The sequence below is a fragment of the Oryctolagus cuniculus genome, chromosome X (genome assembly GCF_051225735.1).
Source record: "Oryctolagus cuniculus isolate XC-2025 breed Fujian yellow rabbit chromosome X, ASM5122573v1, whole genome shotgun sequence".
Taxonomy (NCBI): domain Eukaryota; kingdom Metazoa; phylum Chordata; class Mammalia; order Lagomorpha; family Leporidae; genus Oryctolagus; species Oryctolagus cuniculus.
The window spans coordinates 110,551,601-110,575,667 of NC_142888.1; the positions used below are offsets into that span (position 1 = coordinate 110,551,601).

The 24,067-nt window shown below is 44.0% G+C and overlaps 1 protein-coding gene across 4 annotated transcripts in view; it reads right to left on the reverse strand.

Moving 5' to 3' along the window:
• The window catches only part of GPC4 (glypican 4), a 120,005-nt gene that overhangs the window by 61,837 nt on the left and 34,101 nt on the right, over positions 1–24,067 (reverse strand). Inside the window, exon 1 of one of the 4 annotated variants that reach the window (XM_089324228.1) lies at positions 10,096–10,251. The exons of the other annotated variants lie outside the window; for them this stretch is intronic. The gene's annotated coding sequence lies outside the window, so the exon portion shown is untranslated. Of the gene's footprint in view, positions 1–10,095; positions 10,252–24,067 lie in introns of those variants that run through there. 4 annotated transcript variants of the gene reach the window in all.

The following is a 24,067-nucleotide window of genomic DNA, read 5'->3' on the forward strand; positions in this document are numbered from 1 at the left end:
AACAAGCAGATGGAAGACTCTGTGTGTGTGTGTGTGTGTGTGTATTTCTACCTCTCTAACTCCATCTCTCAAATAAATAAAAAATAAATCTTTAGAACAATTTCAAAAGAAGAACAGAATTTTAAAAAAATAGAACTACAAAGTTTACTTTGGAAAAAAAAATCCTAACATACATATAAGGGATCTTCAAAAAGTTCATAGAAATGCATATTACAAAAAATTGTGCATGGACCTCAGCGTATTTTTGCACCAAAATAAACTTACCTTGTAATTGTGCTTTGCACAAACCTTTCAAAGTGCCCTCATATATCTCAGAAGGGAGATCTTCTCTATGCTTCAAGGTTCACCTATATTCAACTATGTTAAGAGTGATTGCTTTCTTGTTAGTAGGAGTAGTTGTAGTAGTAGTAGCAGCAGCAGTTACCTTAGGAAGTGTTTATTTCTAAAAATCCCAGACCACTGGTAATCTAGTTTTATTTAGCTGAAGCACAAAACTGTCCCTTAATGGATAGGGGGAAAAAAAGCTACACCTGAAATCCCACTGTGGGATTATAGGTTAGAGAATCTATTCTTTTGTTTTCAAACAGCTCTGTTATGAGCTCTGAGAATCAGGAGAAACAAAATATTAAAGGTTGATTCTTATGAAATCGCTATTATTTTGAGTCAAGAAGGTCAAATATCAGCAATTTTATCTAATTTTTGAGAAATCAACTTTGCATCAGTATCAAAATATTTCTACATATAAAATATGCTTCATTTATATCCCAGAAATCCCGCACTCATGAACAATATTCCAAAGATTGAAATAAGTTTTTATTTGCTTAAATATATGCATCTGACCTTGTGTCAAACGTGTGTGCCCAAAATACACACTGTCTCCTGCACAGTGATCTGACACACGACCACTTTCCTCCTAATAGCCAATCGTCTCATTGAAAGACCACTGTGCTCTATGAAATGAAGGCAGATGATTCTGAAATTTATACTGTCTAAGGATAAATGTATGTCAAATAAAAAAAAAACCCTCACCCTGAGATGAAGGGAGTTTGTTCCCTATCACATCAAAGGAAAGAAGAACAAAGATGGAGATGACAGCTCCCTGCACAATTGTGATGCATTTAACTGCTGATTTTTTGATGTTGCTGATGAGAGTGTATCGACCTCAGAGCGTCTGTCAGTTTATCACCTGATCACCTCCTTATACTCTCTTTATGTCTTAAATATTTCTGTCAAATAGGTCTTCCTCTACTCAGTTTTAGACTGGTCCCAAAGATTTCTATCCATTATATTTGTGCCTGAGATTCACAGATAAGAAAAGAGGGGGGAAAATCATTAGCATAACACTTACCTGCCTAGATGTGCAGGCAAGCTTTGGAAAGATGAAAACCGATTGCTTCTAGAAAGCTGGGGGGGGGGTAGGACGAAGGAAGAATAGGTGCTCCAGGAGACATCCTGACCTTGATCCTGAGTAGTATGGTGTAAGATTTAGGGCACCAAGTAATGATAAACGAGTGTGTAATGCCTATCAGAGCACTACTGAATTCAACAACATGATGGGAGAGGTAGGGAAAGAAGCACAAAACTTCTTACACGGATTTTCCTATATTAAAGTCAGAAGCTGTGACAAAACTAGGGTATGACTGAGGGAGAGAGAAAGCGTTTGAAAAGGAAGTAACGTTCAAGATGCTTGGTGACCAGCTAAAAAGAGGGAGGGGTGGGGTACCTATTGTTACCCTAGGATAAGTGGTCCCAAGTACTTGGCTTTGATGGAGAGGGTTGGAGAGAGAACTTTCCAGGTGGTTAAAAGGCAGAATAAAAAGAAGGAAAGGTACAGTTAGTAAAATGAAAAGCTAGTGCACACTGGGAATTGGGGACATCCCAGAAGACATAGCAGGTTAAATACAACATAAAAACTAGGCAGCAGCAACTTGTAAGAGATTGCAAAGCCAACAGTGAGAGTCTCTCTTGCTCTATCAAAGGGAGGGAGCCATTTAGAGAGAGCACTTAATCACAGTCACAGGGTAAAAAGGAGATTGGCTGGAGACTGAATGAATTCTTTGTCTTCTAAGGAGCTTCGCATTCCCAAAGCAGAACACTGAGCTCACAGGTCAGAGGTACTAGATCAAATAGTGGTAAACATGATGCTCTGCATCTAATCAACAAACCAGGAGTCGATAAATCACCAGGACCAGATGGTGACCACCAGCCAGCTCTGAAGCAAGTCAAGGGTGAAATTGTTGTGGCCAACATGTGTAGGCTGTCTTGACAAACAGCCCTGTGCCCAGGAGACTGGTGCTTGTCAGTGTGATTCCTATTCATCAGAAGGGTTCCAGAAGGGACCCTGGGAAGTAGAAACGGGCCAGGCTCATTTCCATAGCAAGCAAATTGACCAACTTTACACGGAAGGGGAAATGAGCACACACGGATGGAAATAAAAGCCTACGGTGGACAGGGGAAACCGAATGTTTCGCAGAAGGGGCAAAGGCATGTTCAGCTTCAGAAACCAAAGCTCACGGGGTTAAGTGGCATGCGGAGAATACACTAATAAAGGTGGCCTGGAGGATACAATTCATGAAGGGTGCTAAAAAGACAAGAGAAAGGAGTGTCCTGTACCTATGTTACTGTGCATTGCCATGGAGTCTGAAAAGATGCAAAGCACATGAAGAATGTTCAGTGGTGAGATACAAACATCAGGGAGATTCTTTACTTTGAGGAAGGTAGGGACGACAATCAAAACACATTAAGCTTCAAGGTGGGAAGATCCAAATATTATTTCTAAGTCAAGTCATATGGGGAAGTGTTAATACTGTCCTTGTTATCACCGCTTGCTATACATACATGTGTTCAATAAACAGTCCTAGAAAGATAACAATGGCTCACTTATACACTGCTTCAAATTTTGGGGACAACCCAATAGGCAAGGAAGCCTTAGTCTCCCCCACCCCACCCCCCCAAAAAAATGAAGAGAAAAGAAACATGCAGTCTGTGAAATGTACTGTGGAAGACTACAGCCACCTTCTGGGACATGGCCTTTATTTTGCACACAAATATTCTAGTTGCATAGTTAACCAACTCTGCTGTCTGATTTCTAGACGTTCAGCTCTGCCCTGGGTAAAAGGGGACAAAGAGTGAACCCAAATCAATGACAGCAGAAGTGACAGCTGAAAAGCAAGGCAGAAGCAACAGCGGCCTGAACAGTCTGGGGCCATTTAGCTTAGGGGCAAATAGTTCTTCAGACTTCAAAGAGCCCTGAGGACATTGCTGCATTACTGCACCATATACTGAGTAGAGTTTCGTAAGGATGAACTCGGATCCTCTTTAACCAATTGCGGTTTTTAGTCCTCTGTTCAAAAAGGCAAGGGAATAAATATTTTAGAAATCGTCCCATTGACATGTTTAATGCATTTTTAAAAGATAAGGGAAATTATCTGGAAAAAAAAACGCTCTCACTCAAAATATTTCCTATTCAGATGAAGCAAGACAACAAAGGCCATATTTTAAAGCCACAAGCAGAGGGTCAACTGTTGCTACAGGATGCAACCCTGAGAGTTTCACGGAAGTTCTAGAATTATCTACGGGGCAATGTATTAAGGGAAACTGGTCTGTTTGGTGTGCATTTACAACCTTTGAAGTGTTCCACCAGGGAATCTTCATGTTCTCCCCACCTGAGTGTGGCCTCCTTGCTGGAGACATGATGCCAGAACGCTGACCCACGTGGCCAGGCCGTTATCGTTTTAAAGGGCATCAAACAGCTGGTTCGTATTGCTTGAAAATATTAATCCCAGAAGATTTAGAAGAAAAGAGTTAAGTAAACATGGAAAAAAAGACAGTTTATTTCTTGGAATGGGCTTACTCATTTCTTCAAACACATAGTTCCCCATTTGGGAAGAGAGACTTGCTAAATACACTTCGCACCATTCTTCATTTCTCTCAAGACAACTTGGACTCAACGAAGGAAACAGATCTGGAGCACCCAAGAAAAAAAAAACAAAAATAAGATGCTTAAGCAGTGCCAACTCTCAAACCACATGCCTTAGGACAAACCGCTGCACACACCAGAAAAGCTCCATTAGCTGGTCTTGGTTGTAAAATGTATTCAGTGCTCCAGGGAAATGAAATGGAACAAAACCTGGGTAACACTGAAGGCCAAAATAACAAGTTTTCTGGAAAACAAAACTGCATAAATTACATCCTTCGTTTTCCTGTAAGGCAGAGGGCCCAAAAGCAGAAGTTGTGTCTTTCCACAAAAGAGAGAAAGTGATAAGGCAGGATTCTGAGTAAGGAAAAGATCCCCCAAACTAAGTACATTATGGAGACAAAGACCTTGAAGAATACAGGTTGAGATAGAGAAAAAGAGGCAGGAAAAAGCAGTGGCTCACTCTCACTCTAAAAACGCCATTGCACGAAATGTCACACGCCATCTCTCTATCCCATTTAACACAAACATAATACACATGGTCCATATGTGAAAGAACAAGTTGCGAGTAGTTTTACAATTTTAAATGGCCTTGGCTTAGAGACTGAACTTTGATAGAAACCCATCACTGCTGCCAGTCTCCTAAGGCATTTTATAAAATGCAAACATGTGTGTGGCCATGGATGGCGCTGAGCCGTGATCCTCGGGGATCTTTCCTTTCGAACAGTGCCTTCTTAACATTTCCTACTTCTTAGCAGGATCAGACCCTGAAAGCAGCAGAGCAAGGCCTTGCTAAAGAAGGGCTGAGAAGCTTCCGATACTGCCAGCATTTCTGGAAGGAACAAACATCCTCTGTGAGAGCTGCCTTGAAGACAAGCCTCTGTGACAGCACACAATCATTGTTTCACGAAAACCTACACAATGATGACTTTTCAGCGAAAGCTTGTAAACTCCCTGTTTCCTCTCGGAATGATGAATGGGTGCTGTTTTGGTACTAGAAAGGGTTTTCCAGCCCCTCTCCAGAGCTTGTCCATCTGTCCACTGCATAGCTGTCTCTCACTGCACAGAACAGGTAAGGCAGGCCAGAAAAGCCAGGCTAACAGAATGAGGTGGGGTGGGGGAATGGTGTCCCTTCTGGGAAAACGAATAATGACAGTGGTTCACTATCTTTTTTTTTTTTTTTTTTTTTTTGACAGGCAGAGTGGACAGTGAGAGAGAGAGAGACAGAGAGAAAGGTTTTCCTTTGCCGTTGGTTCACCCTCCAATGGCCGCTGCGGCCAGCGCGCTGCAGCCGGTGCACTGCGCCTATCCGAAGCCAGGAGCCAGGTACTTCTCCTGGTCTCCCATGGGGTGCAGGGCCCAAGCACTTGGGCCATCCTCCACTGCACGCCCTGGCCACAGCAGAGAGCTGGCCTGGAAGAGGGGCAACCAGGACAGAATCCAGTGCCCCGACCGGGACTAGAGCCTGGTGTGCCGGTGCTGCAAGGCGGAGGATTAGCCTACTGAGCCGTGGCGCCGGCCAAGTGGTTCACTATTCTGACAAGGAGCTAGGAACACCATGGCAGAGAGGCCTGGCTTAGCCGTTGCCAATACCAAGTACCGGACCTGGTTCAGTCACGGGAATTAACCTCACTGAGTGGTCTGAGGAATAAATACTATTCATCTCTGTCTATAAGTAGATCACTCCTTTCGCTCTCATCCTTCTCCATACAGCCTCAAGTCATTTTACCATGACTCCTCACCTTCCAACACCATCTTCATTATTCAGAACCGGAAAACAGGGAACCAAGGCTGCATCAAAGTCAATGAGCGCTTCGCTTTTCAGCCCTTCTTTAGCAAGGCCCTATTCTGTTGCTTTCAGGGTCTGATCCCGCTAAGAAGTAGGAAATGTTAATAAGGCACTGTTCGAAAGGAAAGATCCCCAAGTATCACTGCTAAGCGCCATCCAGGGCCACACACATGTCCGACCACTAAGAACTCAGAAGAACTGGAAGTCTCTCGGTTTACAGAAGACGATATGAAGGTCCTGTAAACGTAAGTGAACTTCGCCAAGGTTGTACGACAGGAACACAGTCAGGAGGAGAACCCTGGTCTCCTGTGGTGCTGCTTGTGATGTTTTCCATCCCTCACCAACCACCAGGCAAACCCTGATGTTAGCCATTAAAGTACTGCAGATCCAAAATTCACGAGTGCGATGTGCGACTAGAAATATGTTGCTTGTTATGCCTATCCCAGACCTTTTCCCTCCAAGTTAACATGCAACTCACATACCATACAATTCACTCATTTGAACTACACAATTAAATGGGTTTTAGTACACTGACAGAGCTGGGCAACTATCTCTACTATCTAATCCCAGAACATTTCCATCAGCCCAAAAACCAACCTCATACCTATCAGCCATCACTCATCCTCCCTAGCACACATACATACACCAGCCCTGGGCAAGGTCTCTCTATGGATCTGACTATTCTGGACATGTCTTACAAATGGAATCATACAATGGGTAGTATTCTGTCCCTCGCTTCTCTCGCTTAGCAGTATGTTTTGAAGGTCCATCCATATTGTACCACATATCAGTACTTTGTTCCTTTTCGTGGCTGTGTAACATTCCATTGCACCGATATACCATGTTCTGTTTATCCATTCATCAGCTGATTAATAGATAGGTTGTTTCCACAACTGTGAACAATGCTGCTACGAACATGCTTATATGTAATATATTATTTGAATTTTACTGTGATGCTGGATATAAACGTTATCAGAGGAATCTCCTTAAAATGCTAAATTCTTAAGAATCTCCAAAGTTAAGACTGAGTCCCCCACCACCACCACCACCAAACTGTTTCAGTCCTCTTGGGGATACAACCAAGCATTTAATTGCTGAATCACAGAGCCCCAAAAGTTCCATGTTGAGCTTTTTGAAGAAATATTATCCAGACCCATTTATTTTTGAGTACAGAATTCCATGTGGAATAACACAAGTTATTCAGTCTTGCAAGCCGACAGTTCATACTATTCAAGCCACCAGAAACAATAGTACATTTAAATTGGGAGTGATGACCAAAACAAAACAAAACAAACTCCAAAACAAGGGTTTTAATCCCTCAAATAAGAAAACACACTTAAATTTAGTCACTACTTCCTGTTTTTGACCGAAAATTCAGACAGAGCATCCTGAACTTCAATACACACATAATTGTAAAAGTGGAATGAAACAGTAAATAAGAAGTGTGTAACTCCCTTCTTTAATGACCTTCATGTGAATTACATCTTTCAGAAATGGTAAAGAGAACACATAATCAACTCTCAGGATCAGAACACAACAAATTATTCCAAAGATAATCTAGACATGAATGCTGTGGAAAATCTAAGAATATCCAATGTTCTGAACGCTGCTAAAAAATGCGCCTCCTAGTAACTAAGACATTTAAAACAGTCTCATTCTATATCAAGACATTCTACTAATACAGGGAGTGCAAACATTATCAACTTATTTTGGGAGCACAGCACGGGTGGGTGAAATGTCATTCTTGTCGAATGAGGCTGGGAGGCAGAAACTGGCCTTTCTTGGGGAGAGTCACTGAGCCTGTTGATTTCTTTTCACTCTGAAAATTCTTTTTATTCATTACTCGGGCTGCTGGGCATAGTATTTTCCCTGATTACAGCTGTGGAATTTTAGCCCCGATGCCAAGTAAGTACTTTTTCTTTTTTCAACAACTTCCCAAATTTCCTTTTTTTTTTTTTTTTCCTTCTTAATGTCTTATTTTATTTCAACAGCCGTTTTGGTGGCTGCCTATAGACACACCCTGTGATTTCCATCCACTTTCCAAAACTTCATCTTTTTATTGTGATTTCAGCAACTCTTCACTACTACCATGCTTGCTCTACCTCCATTTCCACCAGCTTTCTTCTCTTCCTTTAGTCACTCACTGCACACTGACTGGGTAAAGCAGGCTCTGGCAGGCTTTGGTGCCAACGAGGAGGACAAAATGAGCACATTCTCAGCATCTCCTGTAGGTCACTCCACCAACCCACCCCTACCCGGCCTGCACCTGCATCCCAATGAAGACCGTTAGCTTCCTAAGCTTCCCAGTCAACAACAATACTGGAGAGCCTGTTGAATTGGAGACCTGGCTGCTTGGACTTCCCGGGCCCTCAGCAGTTCCTCCGACTACCAGCGCTGCCACACTCACATTATGTGATTTTTGTATTTTTATTGCTGGATACAAACATGGATAGGGAAGTCTCTTCAGCACACTAACATCTTGGGAATCCCCACTCCCACGAAATAAGTGAAAGTTAGAATGAGTTTATTTTCAAAGATCTTCCAAACCTACAGATTCCTCTCTCTTTTTTTTTTTTTGGTAGAAAAGGAAGCAAGCTTGTTCAAAACCTGCAAATATGCACTATTTTCTGCGTTGCTCATCTTTCCTAACTAGTTGCAGCTGTTTGCATGCTTTTCTCTGCAAAAAGATGGAGCAACATCCTATGCTGGGTGTACGGTTAGAGGGCATACTTTTTAGTAGGATCAGAAATGGCAAATGACTTGATAATGAAATGTTAATAAGCAACCCCTTAGAGTTGGAAAGAAAGGGTAGACTACTACAAGCAGCACATTTGCAAACCCTCCCAACTGTTTACATGCTATCAGCACAGCTTTCTCAAGTCCTTACCAGCTTCACGGATTGCAGAGGTCAAAAGTATGTAATGAAGGCCTGAGTCAGGTACACAGTGAGGTGATTCCAATATAAAAGCACCTCAGATCATAATATCAAGTTCCAAGGCCAAAGCTCCAAATGTTAGCATGACATAAAAGCACACACATGTTTTCAATGGTTCAGGCCAGTGATTTCCAGCCTGTGGATCTTAGAGATCTTTCCTAAACGTCTATGGATTTATAGGCCTGCCGAGTATTTTCTGCACACTGAATAGCATCTCACTTACAGGGCACACCACGGCTTGCTCACATGGCAAAAGGCTGCAATCCACCACAATCAGCAGTAAGCGCTTCTGTGCAAGGGGATCTTTAGGGAATAGAACCCAGGTCAGCTCATGAGACGGTGTGAGCAGAAAGAGTGGCACTCGAGAAAAATGATCAGAAAGACGTATTTAGAACAGTGCAATGAACCCTCAAAAATGGTCACGGTGGGTGACTGCAAATCAGATATACCACTGATGCCCAAAAGAAGGAGTGCAACGTTACACGGTATCAGTTAAAGAACACTGATAAAGAACTTGAGAAACACTGGTCCTCAAACGGACTCTGCTGGAGAGTAGCTGGGCAGCTCTGGGACAAGTCCAGTTTCCCTCTTCGGGTCTCAATGACCTCACTTATCAAATGCGTTGTGAGTTCTCCTCTGGCTCCAACATTCATAAGAGCTCCACTGTTCCACACACCCACGAGTAGGATTTCCAGGAGTCTTCTGGTGGGGGGTGGTGGGGGCAGAACTAAGGCACCATCAGCCAACATATGAGCTTCCAGACTAGGTGCTCTATAGTAGCCAGGGGCTTATTTCTTCACCTGAGCATCTTCAGAGCCAGCGGCACCTGGTTGTTCTCAAAAAGTACTTGTTAAATGAACGTGAGCGCTGGGGAGAAGCTTCAGACCAACAGCTGACTCATTTTGTAGTCAGCTCTAAGTTCTCAGAGGGTCTCTGGAAGATCTTCTGCTCATTTCTGATTCCTTCCCCCACTGTACTTTTTTCTTCCTGGATTCTGCCTCTCTGGGTTCATCAGTGAGTCCTACACTCTGCATTAAGGCAGGCCAAAAAGGTTCGCTCTATCGTTGTCACTTTGGAGACTAGGGCTATGTCCATCTCTGCAGGCTGGGTCAGTATGTACATTACAGTCTATGAATGCTGAGAGATGGGAACCAGCAGAGCCTTTTGTGCCATAATGTCTACAAGGCTGCAAGGCCTGCTGAGGCTAATGCAAGGGGAGGGCATTTCTACTGTGAATAAATGGGGTTCCCTTTGCTAACCACTTTTGCTTTGGAAGCCAATGTAACCTTATTCCATTCTATCAAAGGGTAAAGGGCTGACAAACAGTAGTGAATTAAAGCAAAACACATTTCCAATGGCCACTGTCAGACTACTCCATCCTCAGAACAGGCCTGGCAGGACGCAAGTAGGGCCATAGGACCAACTGCATAAATTGTATGCCAGCAAAGCACTTACCTCCTTGGGTCTCAGTTTCCCCATCGAACTGCCTATCTTGTAGGAGACCCCCAGCTCTAATGCACTGTGGTCTTTCTCTATTTAACTTTTTACTGTGAAAAATAGTGTTCCAGAGGAAATCACTTACAACTGATTATGGAAACGAGTTCCCAACAAATACATGTTACAATAACCACTGAAAGGGAAAGTCAGCAACACTAATATAACCTGTTCACACGGCTGTAAATATGCACACCTGAAGCCCTTGGCCCACGAACTGCAAGGGCACAGGGTTCCATGTTTGACGGTCCAGAAATTTCTATGTACCAAATGCAGCCTTTATAAGAAAGGTAATTTATACCCTGGAGAGCTATGGTTCTGTCCTTGCTACTTGCTCTGTATTCTTCTCTCTTACTGACTCTCTGAACCAGACGCCTTAAGAAGCATTTACTAGGGGCCAGCATTGTGGCAGAGCAGGTGAAGCTGCTGCCTACAAGGCCAGCATCACATAGGGGTGCCGGTTCCAGTCCCAGCTGCTCCTCTTCTGATCCAGTCTCCTGCTAATGCACCCGGGAAAGAGTGGAAGATGGCCCAAGTCCTTGGGGCCCTGCACCCACATGGGAGACCCAGAAGAGGCTCCTAGCTCCTAGCTTTGGCCTAGCCTAGCCCCAGCTGTTGTAGCCGATTGGGGAGAGAACCAGTGGATGGAATAGCTCTCTGTTTATCCCTCCTGCTCTGTAACTATGTTTTGCAAACGAATAAAAATCTTTAAAATAAAAAAGCAGCAGCAGCATTTACCAACCACTCCAATGCAATCTAGTTATCGGGACTGGGATAACGTAGTGGCAAGTAGGCAACTTAACTGTCCTCACCACTAGTGCCCAAATAACGAAATTTTACTACACCCAGCCAAGGCTGGACTGGGATTCCATCTGGACCTGACTTAAGCTTTCCCCAGAGGGCCCTGCCACTCAAGGCTCCGGTTTAAAACACTGCCCTGGAAAGGGAGCTGACCCACCCTAGTGCCCCTGAAACTAAAAATAGCCCTGCTGGCCTGCGGGCTGGCCAGCTCCAGTCAGGAGGAGGCCTTCTTCCGTCCCACTGGACTTAGGTTGCATTTTCTTGCCAAAGAACACTCCGCACACTCTGCGGCTCATTATGCTGGGAGCAAGGGTTGAAGCTGAAGGCGGTTTTAAAGCCCTCCGTGACCTCTCCAATTTTGTCAAGTGAGACAGATACAAGGGTGACTGAGTCCACACATCTCCGGGAAGCAAGCAATTCACTTCTTTAACCCCAGGAGAGGGTTTCTGTGGCCATGTTAAGCCTCAGAAAGTCGAAAAGGGACCTAAGGCACAGAGGGATTAAGCGACTTATCCAAGGTCATCCAATATAGCCCAGGAATCAGTCTCACAGCTCCAAGTCCACTAAACCACACGCCATCAGAATAAACACATAAATCTGAGTCCAGAACACCTATTCTGCACTATTAGGGCCGTTCTCTCCAAACTGGGTATTATGGTGCTCCCTAGACGGATGGCCTTTGATTACTGGACACAAAACCATAATTCATACTTTAGCTGATAGCACTGTAACCAGTTCAAAAAAACAAAACGCACTGAGAAAGTAGAAAGCAGTGCTTCTTTGCTGCTTTTGTGGCTCCCTGGGAAGAGATTCACAGAGAATAGAAGATTTGCTTTATCGGGTATATCAAAACCAAAAACATCGAATCGGCAGGCCCTAGAGGAATGCACTTACGCATTCTGCATTCAACTTTCACACCGGAGCAATACACAGAGGGAGGCAGATATTTGGGAGTTCGGGCACAAAATTCCTTCTAGGGTGCAGGCCCTCTTACCGTGTCTACATGTGGAGCCAGGAGGATGACAGGTGATGTTAATAAAGATGGCCCTGACACGCCAGCAGCGTGGAACTCTATTCTGTAGGATTCTTTTTAGATATCAGGATACAGGTGGAGCAGCCTTGGGACTAGAGGTGTTTCATATTTCGGATTTCTGGATATCTGCATGGAGATCATGAGCTATCATGGGGATGAGATCCAAGTCTAAACACAAAAGTCATGCATGGTTCCTGTGCGTATAACCTGAAGGCAATTTTATGTAAGAATTTTTTGGGCATCTGAGCTTTCACTATGATCTAACACATGACGTCAGGTATGGAATTTTCCACCTCATGTCAACACTCAAAACCTTTCAGATTTGGGAGCATTTCAGATTTCGGATGAGGTATGCTCAACCTGAGCAAGAGGATCTTCAAACAATTCATGGAAAATATGTATTGTGTAAAAAAAAAAAATTATGCATGGTTTTAAACTTTTGTGAAGCAAAATAAACTAATTGTTGAATTCCATTGTTTCCATGAACTCTGGAAAATGATCTATTTATTTATTTATTTGAGAGGCAGAGTAACAAAGACAGAGATCTTCCATCCACTCAAATGGCTGTAACGCCCTGGGTTCGGCTAGGCTGAAGCCATGAGCTTGGAACTCCATCCTGATCTCCTAGTGGATGGCAGGGGCCAAAACACTAAGGCCACCTTTCTGCTGCTTCTCTGGGTGCATTAAGAGGGGGCTGGATTGGAAGCAGAGCAGTCAGGACTCAACCAGAACTAACAAATACGAGATGCCCACCTTATAAGCGGTGGCTTAACCCCGTGTGCCACAACACCTGCCCCTCACAAACATTCTGAAGTACCCTTGTATGTGGCTTCCTTGCCTGTTTGCAAAGTGCTCTCCAGGCATACGTGTAACCTGCTTAGCCAGGAGATCAACCTGATGGTGCCCCATTCATCTACTTAGGCTGTTATAGCTAAGAAAGAATGCAAAGTTCTCTTAATCCTCTTTTTTCTAAGTAGAACTATTTTAAGTCATTTTTAATTATCAGATGTTTTGTGAGTATATTGTTTCCCGTTCTTAGAGTGACCAGAAATTATAGTCCAAACTAGGACACACTGGAGAGTGAAAGGAGGTGCCATCAACAATTACGCTGGGACAGCAGGTGAGAACCTAGAGTGTGGTGGGCAAACTGGAGCGGTGAGCCCCTCCCTTAATGCATAATCTTGGTAAGAAAAGTATCTACAAGGCATCTGCAAAAAGTTTAGGGAGAATGCATATTACGGAAACACTGTACATGGATTTCAGAACTTTTGCACCAAAATAAACTTATCCTTTAATTCCATTTCCATGAATCTTTTGAAGTCCCCTTGTATTTCCAGAGATTCTTCCCAATAAAAAAAAAAAAAAATTAAAAAAAAAAGCCCACTCTTCCACCTGTGAATCACTTTGCAGCAGTAGCAGACATGCATTTGATGTGTTATTTTCTTTTCCTGGCAGGGTATGAAGTTCTATTCTCATCTCAATTAGCTGAAGAGCTGATGTAGACCCTCCAGTCAAGGTGCAGGACTCCCAGAACCAGACATGCTGGAGGCCGCAACACACTTCCTTCTCCAGGCCACGCAGCGGACTGCCCACTACTCCAGCCATCCACGCTGACTGGGCAACTCTTTCTGCCTCCACACCCACGTCTAAGGGAATAGTTTCAAACGATCAAGGTTCTGTACTCTGACAACGTACCATCGAAACGATTCTGTTGACTCATTTAAACTTCAGCTTCTTAAGGTTTTTAAGAGTATGGTACGTTTATCATCAAAAAAATATGGGGAAACTACTTCAACATAATATTGGGGGCATTCTCTTTTCACTGGAGATATTCTCTGTATACATGGCTGCCTCATAGTGTTTGCGTATCTCAGTGTAGTGCCTACCTTCAGCAGTAATCACAGTAGATGTCCTCAATTATACTATCTTGATATGCAAAATGAGGAAATTAACTTTACCATGATTACAATGAAATTTTTTTAAAAATCACTTCCTCAATTCCTCACACACACACAATTAATTTAATCCTTGTTATACTGCGTTTGCTTTAAATCCTGTAGCTGCATTCCTTCTGGCAAACAAGAGTACCTTAAAAACTAATATATCAGTTACATTTGCCCTTTCTGATAGAGATTTAGACCCTTTTAAATCCTGGGGGCAGCTTCTGACCCTAGTTCCTGTTTTTCTTACATTTCTGTTAAGTTACAGCTCTCACAGAGCCACTGTCTCTTATAGGAGATAACTAGAATCTGTCTTCAATGACACTGAACTTTTGCCCATTAGACAATGTGAACTAAGCCAAGAAAATTAATATTGTATTATGCTATATTTGACATTTGATATAAAGAGTGACAAAAACCTAGTCAATAATGTCAAAATATTTTAAAAATACTTCACTTGCACGGTGAATTATAATGCAGCCATTCAACCCACAGTGCTATTCTCTTCAAGGTGAATTTAAATTGAATTAAGGCTTGCAATATTTAGAACGCTCTCTTTCCAGGACAGATAATTCTTCCCACATAGGACAGAACCATTTAAATGAACAGTCTTGAACAGCAAGTAACTAGTTAAGGCAGTACTGGACATTTAATTATCCTAAGGGATTGGAGGAAGGAAAGAGGTCGAGAATTAGGGTTTAAATAAATCATTTTCATCAGAAAATTGTTTAGTGACCTATGAAACATGGAAGCAAGGAATCTGGAGTTGAAAACTCACAGACCAGCTGTGACTAATATTACTATTAACAACCCACCATTCAAGAGGCAGATCAAAATAATTAACACTCAACTTGATAAAAAAAAAAAGGCGGTGGCTAAATCATTCCCATATGATTGCCTTTAAAATAAGCAAGTTGTGTCAACTCGTTGATGACTTAGTTAAAAATGAAAGTTGACAAGGTAGATTGAGGGGAGGCGGGAGGTCAGTTCTCTCAACCTAGTACATATGAAAATAAAATTTCAAAGTCAAGTGTCTTCTTACCAAATGCCTCAAAATAAAAACCGAGGAGTTCCTCAAAACCCACCCACATTGCTCCAAAAATAAGTTTTTGCCCTGAGAATAAAAGATATGCAATCTGAGGTTTCTGTTCACGTCAGAAGCAATAGCAGCCAAATCTGTCGCTAAAATCTTCTGGTAAAGGCAACAATCTGTTTTGTCTTTTACTGCGAACCCAAAACAGAACCCAAAACAAAACATGGCTGCTGGAGCGGAGGGAGAGAAGAGCTGTTTTGCAAGAGTTGGTGAAGAGTTCCAGGGTTGTTTCATTCGACCAGCAAAAGCAATTTTTTTCGGGAGAACTACTCAAACTAAAGACGCAAACAACCATCACGGTGCACTGGAAAATTTCACCATTTTGGATAACCTGCTGCCACTGATGCTGGTCTAAACCTACAAAGCTCTTCACGGTATTCGCTTCTGAAGCCGGAGCTCGGTTTTTCCTATCTTTACTGCTCCAGCGTGACAGCTCCATCAGCTCGACATTTCAAACTGGCTTACGTTTCCAGGCTTCCACAAGAAATGTTTGAAACGCTCCAGGCCGAAGAATCCTTTCTGCTCTGTGAATGCTCTTCAGCCTCTAGAAGCCACGTACCAATTTCCCTTCCAAGGATTGAATGACCACTACTAGTTCAATAACTACTTGAAGACCTAGTTTTTCGCTCAGAAAAAAAAAATCCACCAAATTGCTAATCCAAAGGCATGTTCTTTTAGAACTGTAACTTGGGAGGAGGAAGGGGAGCTCAAAGCCAAAAGGAAGTTTCAATTACTTTGTGAAGTGAAGCAGAAAAATTAAGTGAGATCCAAGTGAACTTTATTAGCTATGACAAGCAATCCTTAATGCTTTTGTTTCATGAGTGCTCTGAAACCTTTACTAAAATATGAAATATTCATCAAACTATGGCATCCCAATTTAGTTGCTGTGTGTAGACACACATCTAGACACACACACACAAACACGCAATTAGTCTTTACTTCAAGCAAATTCTTATTCAGCATGTTCTATGAGCACCATCAGGAAATGAAGAAAAGTTTTAAGCCTTCTTCCTCTGCAAATGTAAACATCATTGAAAACCATGGCAAAGTTAAAAACTGTTAACTCAAAGCCTACTTTAGTTGTTGACGTCCAGCCTAGCAGAGTTTGTCATGGAACAAACAACGCAGTGTGTGACTGCAAATTGCTAACAAACAACTTGTTCTCCGCTATACTAAGTAAGGCAAATGAACAGGCCTTCCAATCCTACTGGTCGTTATTTTAAATTGCTTTCTGTTTCAGGACTAAAAACTCACCTACACATGTACCGTAAGATCTTTTGCTTTACTCCAATCACTGGTGTCTTTTGGGGAAATCAGTAGCACCTTCTCCCAGTGCCGAAATATATGCTCGGGGTTTGTAATCTAAACAAAATCATCAAATAAAAGCCTACAGCCATCATTTCCAAATATAAATAAAGCCATCTTTATACACGGAATTTGCCCTTAATGGGTACGCCATCCCTTTGACAGAAACAAAATATTCTTGAGTTGAACTCTTTTCCCAAATTGGTTCACGTAAATATAACAAACTTTAGGCCATTATACCAGCTACAATGCTTCTCATAGGGAGAGGCAATTAGCTCCTGCCTAAAGGAGTACCTTCATTCCTTCAAGGTGGAGCCCAAACACCAACTCCCTCCACCCAGACCTGGATCAACAGCTTGAAAGAGATGAGAGGAAACCCCAAGTTTGCTTTGAAATTTCAGAAAGCCTTTTTGCTCCCTAAGGAGTCCCCAAGAACACAAATTAAGGATACTTAGAACTCAATGGTTTATGTTTTTCTAGAACAAGAAATCTCCTGTCCCATCCTAAAGCTTAACACTTGGCAGCCCTCTCTCAAGAGTCATCTATTCCTATTCATTGCCAAGGACAACTGCCACCAACCCCCCCAGTATCAACCACCTTCAAGGTTATCCCTGACAACCACAAATGTGAAACACTCAGACAAATCATTAGAAACACAAATTGTGGTTCAACAAGTACATATACTTGCTCCTTCATACTTCTTCCAGTGTCTTACATTTTCTGGGCTTGATTAAAAATCAATCAAGGGGCCAGCACTGTGGCAGAGTGGGTAAAGCCGCCACCTGCAGTGCCGGCATCCCATATGGGCACCGGTTCAAGTCCTGGCTGCTCCACTTCTGATCCAGCTCTCTGCTATGGCCTGGGAAAGCAGAAGATGGCCCAAGTCCTTGGGCCACTGCACCCAAGTGGGAGACCCAGAGGAAGCTCCTGGCTCCTGGCTCTGGATCAGCACAGCTCCAGCCGTTGCGGCCAGTTGGGGAGTAAACCAGCGGATGGAAGACCTCTCTCTCTGCCTCTCCCTCTCTCTCTGTGTAACTCTGACTTTCAAGTAAATAAATCGTTAAAAAGTTGATTGGGGCCAGCGCTGTGCATATGCTGGGACAGCAGGTGAGAACCTAGAGTGTGGTGGGCAAACTGGAACAGTTCGAGTCACAGCTGCTCCACTTCTGATCCAGCTCCCTGCTAATGCACATGGGAAAGCAGTAGAGGATGGCCCAAGTGCTTAGGTCCCTGAACCCATGTAGGAGACCGGGAGGAAGCTCCTGGCTTCTGGCTTCTGGCTTCTGCCTGGCCCAGCCCCGACCATAGCAGCCATCTGGGGAGTAAACCAGTGGATAGATGATATCTCTTTCTCTCTCTCTCTCTCTCTCTCGCTCTCGCTCTCTCTCTCTCTGCAACTCTCCCTTTCAAATAAACAAACAAATCTTTTTTTTAAAAAAAATCACTGAAGATACATACCTAAAGGGTAATATGTGTTCTGTCTCCCCCACCCTCAATACACAGAAAAAAATTGTAAATTCTATCAATCTTCATAAAGGCCAAAATATAGTAAGTGATGTTTACTCCACTACCACATTTTAGAGGAAAACAGCTGGGTTCTCCACCTACTGATAAAGAAGCTATTAGCCTTCCATCTCTCAGGGAAGACTGCACCATTTAAATAAAGTCCAACTGTGTTGACAAAGAAAGAACCTGGCATCTCCGGAACTATTCCTCTGACCCTGGCTCTACTTAAAAGTGTTCCCTCAAGAAATACAGATTCCATTTCTCTGAAAACAGGTTTTTACTTAAAGGTTACAGACATGCAGGTATGTGTCATTTATTTCATGAAAAAGCAGTTTGCCTTTTGTACCATTACAAATCCTTAATAAGAATTAACGGTGAAAGATAATTTTTAAAGGTTTGATTCTGAATTGTTTCATGGCTACATGGGGCAGAACATGGGAGGAGCAAAAATCCATGGGCTGGTGCAGCAGCTTAAGCCACTGCCGTGCGGTTGGAGGCTCGGCTGCTCCCTGCTAAAGTGCCTGGGAAAGCAGAGGAAAGTGGCCCAAGTATTTCAGCTCTTGCCACCCATGTGGGGAGACCCGGATGAAGCCCAGGAGCAGGGGCCAGGGCCACTGCAGCCATTTGGGGAGGGAACCAGCTGATGGGCACTCTCTGTCTCTCACCCTCTCTGTAACTCTGCCTTTAAACAGAGCAAATAAATAAATCTAATAAAAAAATCTAGAGCCTCTGCCTGCAGCCTGTTAGGCTGATGAGGTTTAACATTTATATCCTACCGAGCTCTCCTATCTATACTGCACAGTACTGACAGCGTGCTTGGAAAGACATTCATGCCAGTCCAGAAAAGAGCAGCCCCTTCAAACTCCTCCCCTTTTCTTACCAACTTCTTTCCCATTCACCCACTGTCTGCTCTTTGAAAGGTCCACCTGCCTTGGTGGCTGAAAGTCAAATGAAATGATAATTCTGCACTCCCCACCCTATGACTCAGAGGTTAAGCTCAACTAATACTCATAATTGCCCAACTGGAAGTTTTGCAAAGCCCTTTGATAAGGTCTCTGGTACAAATTAGGAGCATTTGGGGCGTTTGCTTAAGAGCAAGCACATGTCATAGGAACTGCTGCACTTCCTGCTTATCACTTTTTGAAAGCTGCCGGGATATTTTAGATAGCAAACTCTGAAAGTTCAAAGCAACTTTCGATATCCTATTCCCTTGGTGTGTGGCTTTTAGTGTCCTGTTGTTGGGGTAACATGAAAGTCACACGATCCTATGGATTTCACTTTTGAATTCTTGCTGATACCAGGCTGATGGGAACATGTGTTGAGCCTCAAAATGCCCTAGACTCCTTTAGTATCTGTTACTACTTTGCTGATGCTTCAACTTCTACGCCCAAGCCTGCTTTTAATGGTAATCTGGAGGGTATGAAATATTGCCACGTATTTTCTGGCTGCACAATGGGTGTGCACTCCTTACCATATGCTTCACCTCAGAGAAAAAAAAAGACTAAAAAGCATAAAAGAAGCAAATAAGAGTAATTTTTTTTTCTATACCACTAATAGAAAAAAATGACACACACACACTCATTACACCTTGTATATTTGCCCTTAAAAGTTAAACAAAGCAGGGCTGGCACTGTGGCATAGCAAGTAAAGCTGCTACCTGCTGGCATCCCATATGGGCACCAGTTCAAGACCAGGCTGCTCCACTTCCGATCAAGCTCTCTGCTATGGCCTGGGGAAGCAGTGGAAGATGGCCCAAGTCCTTGGGCCCTGCACCCGTGTGGGCGACTCGGAAGAAGCTCCTGGCTCCTGACTTCAGATCAGTGCAGTCCCAGCCCAGCCATTGCAGCCACCTGGGGAGCGAACCAGCAAATGGAAGACCTCTCTCTCTCTCTCTCTCCCTCCCTCCCTCCCTCCCTCCCTCCCTCCCTCCCTCCCTCTCTCTCTCTCTCTCTCTCCCTCCCTCCCTCTCTCTCTCTCTGTATCTCTCTCTGCCTTTCAAAAAAAAAGTTAAACAAAGCATTGTGCTGTTTTCCCCAGGACAGGAATTAAGATTTATAAAGTAAGAAACAACAGGTCGGGAGGAGAGTGTCCATTTGTGCTAAATGCATGAAGTGGGACGTGTTCAGAATTGCTATGAAGATCAACTTGACTTGCTATTTTTTAAACAATTCTCTGGAGGAGTTATTAAAACACAAACATACACACATACACACAAACATAGAGGAGCCTAAACTAGCTTTGTTAGTTAACAGTGACCAAGATGTCAAAAAGGGAGGTTAATTCAATCTTCATTAATATTAGTGTATCAGTTCACTCATTCAATGAACACCGAGTATCTGTGCGTGGCCAGCAGGCATGGGGCTCCGTGCTGGGGTTATAAAAGTCCCACCTTGAGAAAGCTTCCAGTCTTGGAGTTTGCCATCTCCAGGGCTCAGGGGGCAAAGGGTAGGCGATCATCTGATCAACATGGGACCACAAAAAGTCAGACACGCAAAAGGAATTCACTTAGAGGTTGGCCCATCCCTGCCTGGAGTCTCTGGACCAGAAAGGAGAGAGTACAGAGTAAAGCTCACTGCAAGCTGTTTTGACTCTGAAGTAGTAGTTAATGACATGTCAACCTCATGGAGGAGAACGGGCAAAAATCAGGAGGTCACATGATTCCTTTTATCACAGCGAAATGACTGTACCAATCAACTGAGCTCTCCGACCACCAATCTCTAGCCAGAAGGCACATTAGGGATGAGGGGTGACTGCTAAAGGGTACAGGGCTGCTTTGTGTCATTTTTTATTCATTTGTGCTTATTTATTTAAGAGTCAGAGAGAGACAGAGAAAGGGTGATAGAGAAAGGCAGAGGTAGATGGGGTGGGAGAGGGAGAGGGAAAGGGAGGGGGACTGATCTGCTGGTTCAGTCCCCAAACGCTCAGAACAACTGGGGCTGGGCCAGGTCAAATCCAGGAGCCCAGAACTCCATGTGAGTCTCCCACGTGGGTGGCAGGGATACAACTACTTAGACCCTCACCTGCCGCTTCCCAGCATGCACCTCAACAGGAAGCTGGAATCAGATGAGTTACAGCTTTAATGTAGGCACTCCAATATGGAATGTGGGTGCCCCACATAGCACCATAACCACTGCGCCAAATACCCGCAGCCAGGATTTCTCTTTGAGGTGATGAAAACGTTCTCAGATGGATTGTTGTGGTGGCTGTACAACTCTGGGAATATACTAAAACCCATTCAATTGTACCTTTTAACATAAAGTGGGTTTTACAGTGTAGGAATCATATGTCAATACATCAGGGGAAAGGATACCAACCCACAGACTACCAAGGCTGCAAGTGTTTGGCCTCACGGCAATGGGTCTGAGAAACCAAGATGAAGATGCTCCAAAGCCGCCTAAGGAAAGGAACCAAGCCCTACTCTTGACACAAAAGGGCAAATCGTATCCTGCATGCAAAAGAACTCATGGACACCAGGAAGAAAAGCTCTAGCGAAAAGGAAAGGAGTTAAGAAGGGAAGGGTGGGAAGTAGGATTATATTCTTGGAATTGCAGCTAGGAACTACACTGAATCTGTTTTTGTATTAATAGCACGCTAATACGTGAATTCTGTCGTGGTACTTGTCGTGCATTTGCTCTGACCCCGAGAACTTAATGGACTAGTAGACACCTTTAAATCAGAGCACACAAAAAGACGAGAAGAAGCCCGGTGGGAAACAGCAGACTCGAGGTGACCCAGAAGAGCGGAAGCGTGTGCGAGCCGGGGAACGGGCGAAGGCAGCCTCCCCTCTGTGACACACGCCGAGAGGAAACAAGGCCCAGGGTGCCAGGCTGACTCCCTGACCTCCAGAACGAGGCAAGGGACCCTTCCTGGGCTTCCACTTCCCAGTCTTCAAATGCAACGTGATTCCTAATTCCACTCAAGTCCTCTCTGCTTAATCAAGCGAAGCCCTCAGAGAAGCAAGCACCCACCACAGCGGGGCCATCGTATTCCATTCTGAGTCCACGATCCAGACATTGACTAAGAAAGGCACTGAACAGGTATTGGGGGTGACGGGTGGGGGTGCATTGAAGCAGACTAGCATCTCAAGTGACACAGCTCCAAACCCATAGGGTTTCAAGACTGTGGCAGGGTCTCTGACAAGTCTTGTTGGTTTAGGCTGGAAAAGCTCCCCAGGAACCTTCAGGTTTGTTATGAAATTGTTGCAGTCTATTAGGAGACTGTATATTTTTTGCTGCCTGGTTGGCCAATATAGTCTAAAACAAGTAATATAAACACTTCCACATACTGCAAAATAAAGCATCTTCAAAGTTTCTGGCCATTTCAGAGCTCCATTTGTAAATATCATCTATCATACATGACAAAGTATCTCACAGGATTAATACAATCATTGAAATTCTGCCAACATGTGTGGATTGTGAGATTACAGAAACTGAACTACACACCCTCGGCATGTGTATATGCAGCGGTCCACAGCTTTTTGATTTGTTAATGTGTCCTCAGGGAAATAGTTCTAATGGAAGCAATTCACAGCAAAGTCCCCCCCCCCCCCGTCAGTACCAAAAGAAATACGATCACAAGTCGGATAAATGCATTTCTATAGATTTACACCAAACGGGTACTTCATGGAAAATGCAAGTTTATTCATCTAGTACAATCAGATACTCAAACACAATGTATTCATAATCATGGAATAGTGTTTTCTTACAAAGTAAAAGCCATCGATAGTACATTAAAAAAAGAAACCTCAATAGGAAAACCACTTGACAACTGAGGCAATTTCTATTTCTTAGTGATGCCAAACTGGAAAAACTACAAGTAGTAACACATTTTTCAAAAGGGACCACGTGTGTTTGGGTAGACCAGGGCCTGTGGCTGCTTAGCAATCCAATTCTCAGGCTCTGCTCCGAAGAGCAAAACCTTTTTTCCAGTCACTGAAAGACACTTTTCTTTTTTTTTAAGCACGAGGAATGCTAACCTAGGAAAGCAAGTAGTATCTCTTAACTGGTGCGATGGGATAAAGAAGTATCTCGCTGGTAACCTTCCTTCTTATCGTGCGATTTCCACAGTGCCTGGAAGACTTTATTGGTCTAGATACTGGTCTAATCCTCTGCACGGCTGCTGACTCACCAAAGTACACCGGGGGATTATACCATAGGGTTTGCAACAGTAAAAACTCGTTTAGCAAGGGAGAGAAGAATGTACCTTGCAGTAAGACAGAGAAACGAGCCCTCTCCAAATTTCCCAGTGCAGCTTTGAGAGCTGCCCTATAGCCAAGTCTCCCCAGGGTGCCCCTAATCCTCTGCAGCCACTGAAGAGAGCCGGGATGAAACTTTTTACCCTGAACAAAGACAACTGAAAAGGGCCAAGTCTCAAAGTCACAGGCTCCCAGTTCATCGCTGGCTCAAAGCCAAGAAGAGCCCGCGTGCTGATGGACAGCAGTTTGAGAATGGCTGCGGGCAGGGGTGATCCCCGCAACCCACCTCAGGCTCTCTCCTGCCACCCAGAAAATCCCCAGGGCCCCAGGGCTGCTCTCGCCACCCTCTGGTCCTCGCAATGGCACACCCCACTTGCCAGGCTTCTGGAAAGTGGCTCCCCCTATCGGACAGGGTTGTCCAGGCTTGTGTGCTCCTAAGTGTGTACTCCTGTGTGCATGGCTGCACACGTGGCTTCAGCTGACATAAGCACTGCTATACCTCCACCATGGAATCCAACACATGTATCCTTGCAGAAGCAGGGCATCACTCAGTGACAAACGGCCTGACATGCTAGTGGCTCCGGCTCTCCCCAGCTGTAACACAGACTCTGGCCCAGCACTGCACCAGTGGAGTGGACACGGCAGAGAAGTGCTCTGTGGAAATCCACCAGGAACCACTATGCCTGAGCACTTCCCGCACTTGCTCACTTGCTTTAAGCCCCATCCACTTGGACTTGAGAGCCTGTCTTCTGCAAGTGTCCTTCAGCCCTTCATGTGTTCACTTCGGGTTCTATCGCCTCCAGAAGCTGGGAGGAGGGAGGCTGCCGGTCTTTCCTTTCGTCTCCTCTGCGCATGGGACACTGGGAAGGCACCAGGCAGATATTCAAGGCTTGGAGCCCACAGATACAGACACAGACTACAGTGGGGACGCTTGCCCCAGAGGACTTTCAACCTGAGAGCAAGTAGCATTTTGTTCTATTTCACTCAGAGATCTGTGTCTTTTAAGACTTCATCCCAGACTTTTCATGCATCTCCCTGAAAGAGCTGCTGCTTTCTGTAAT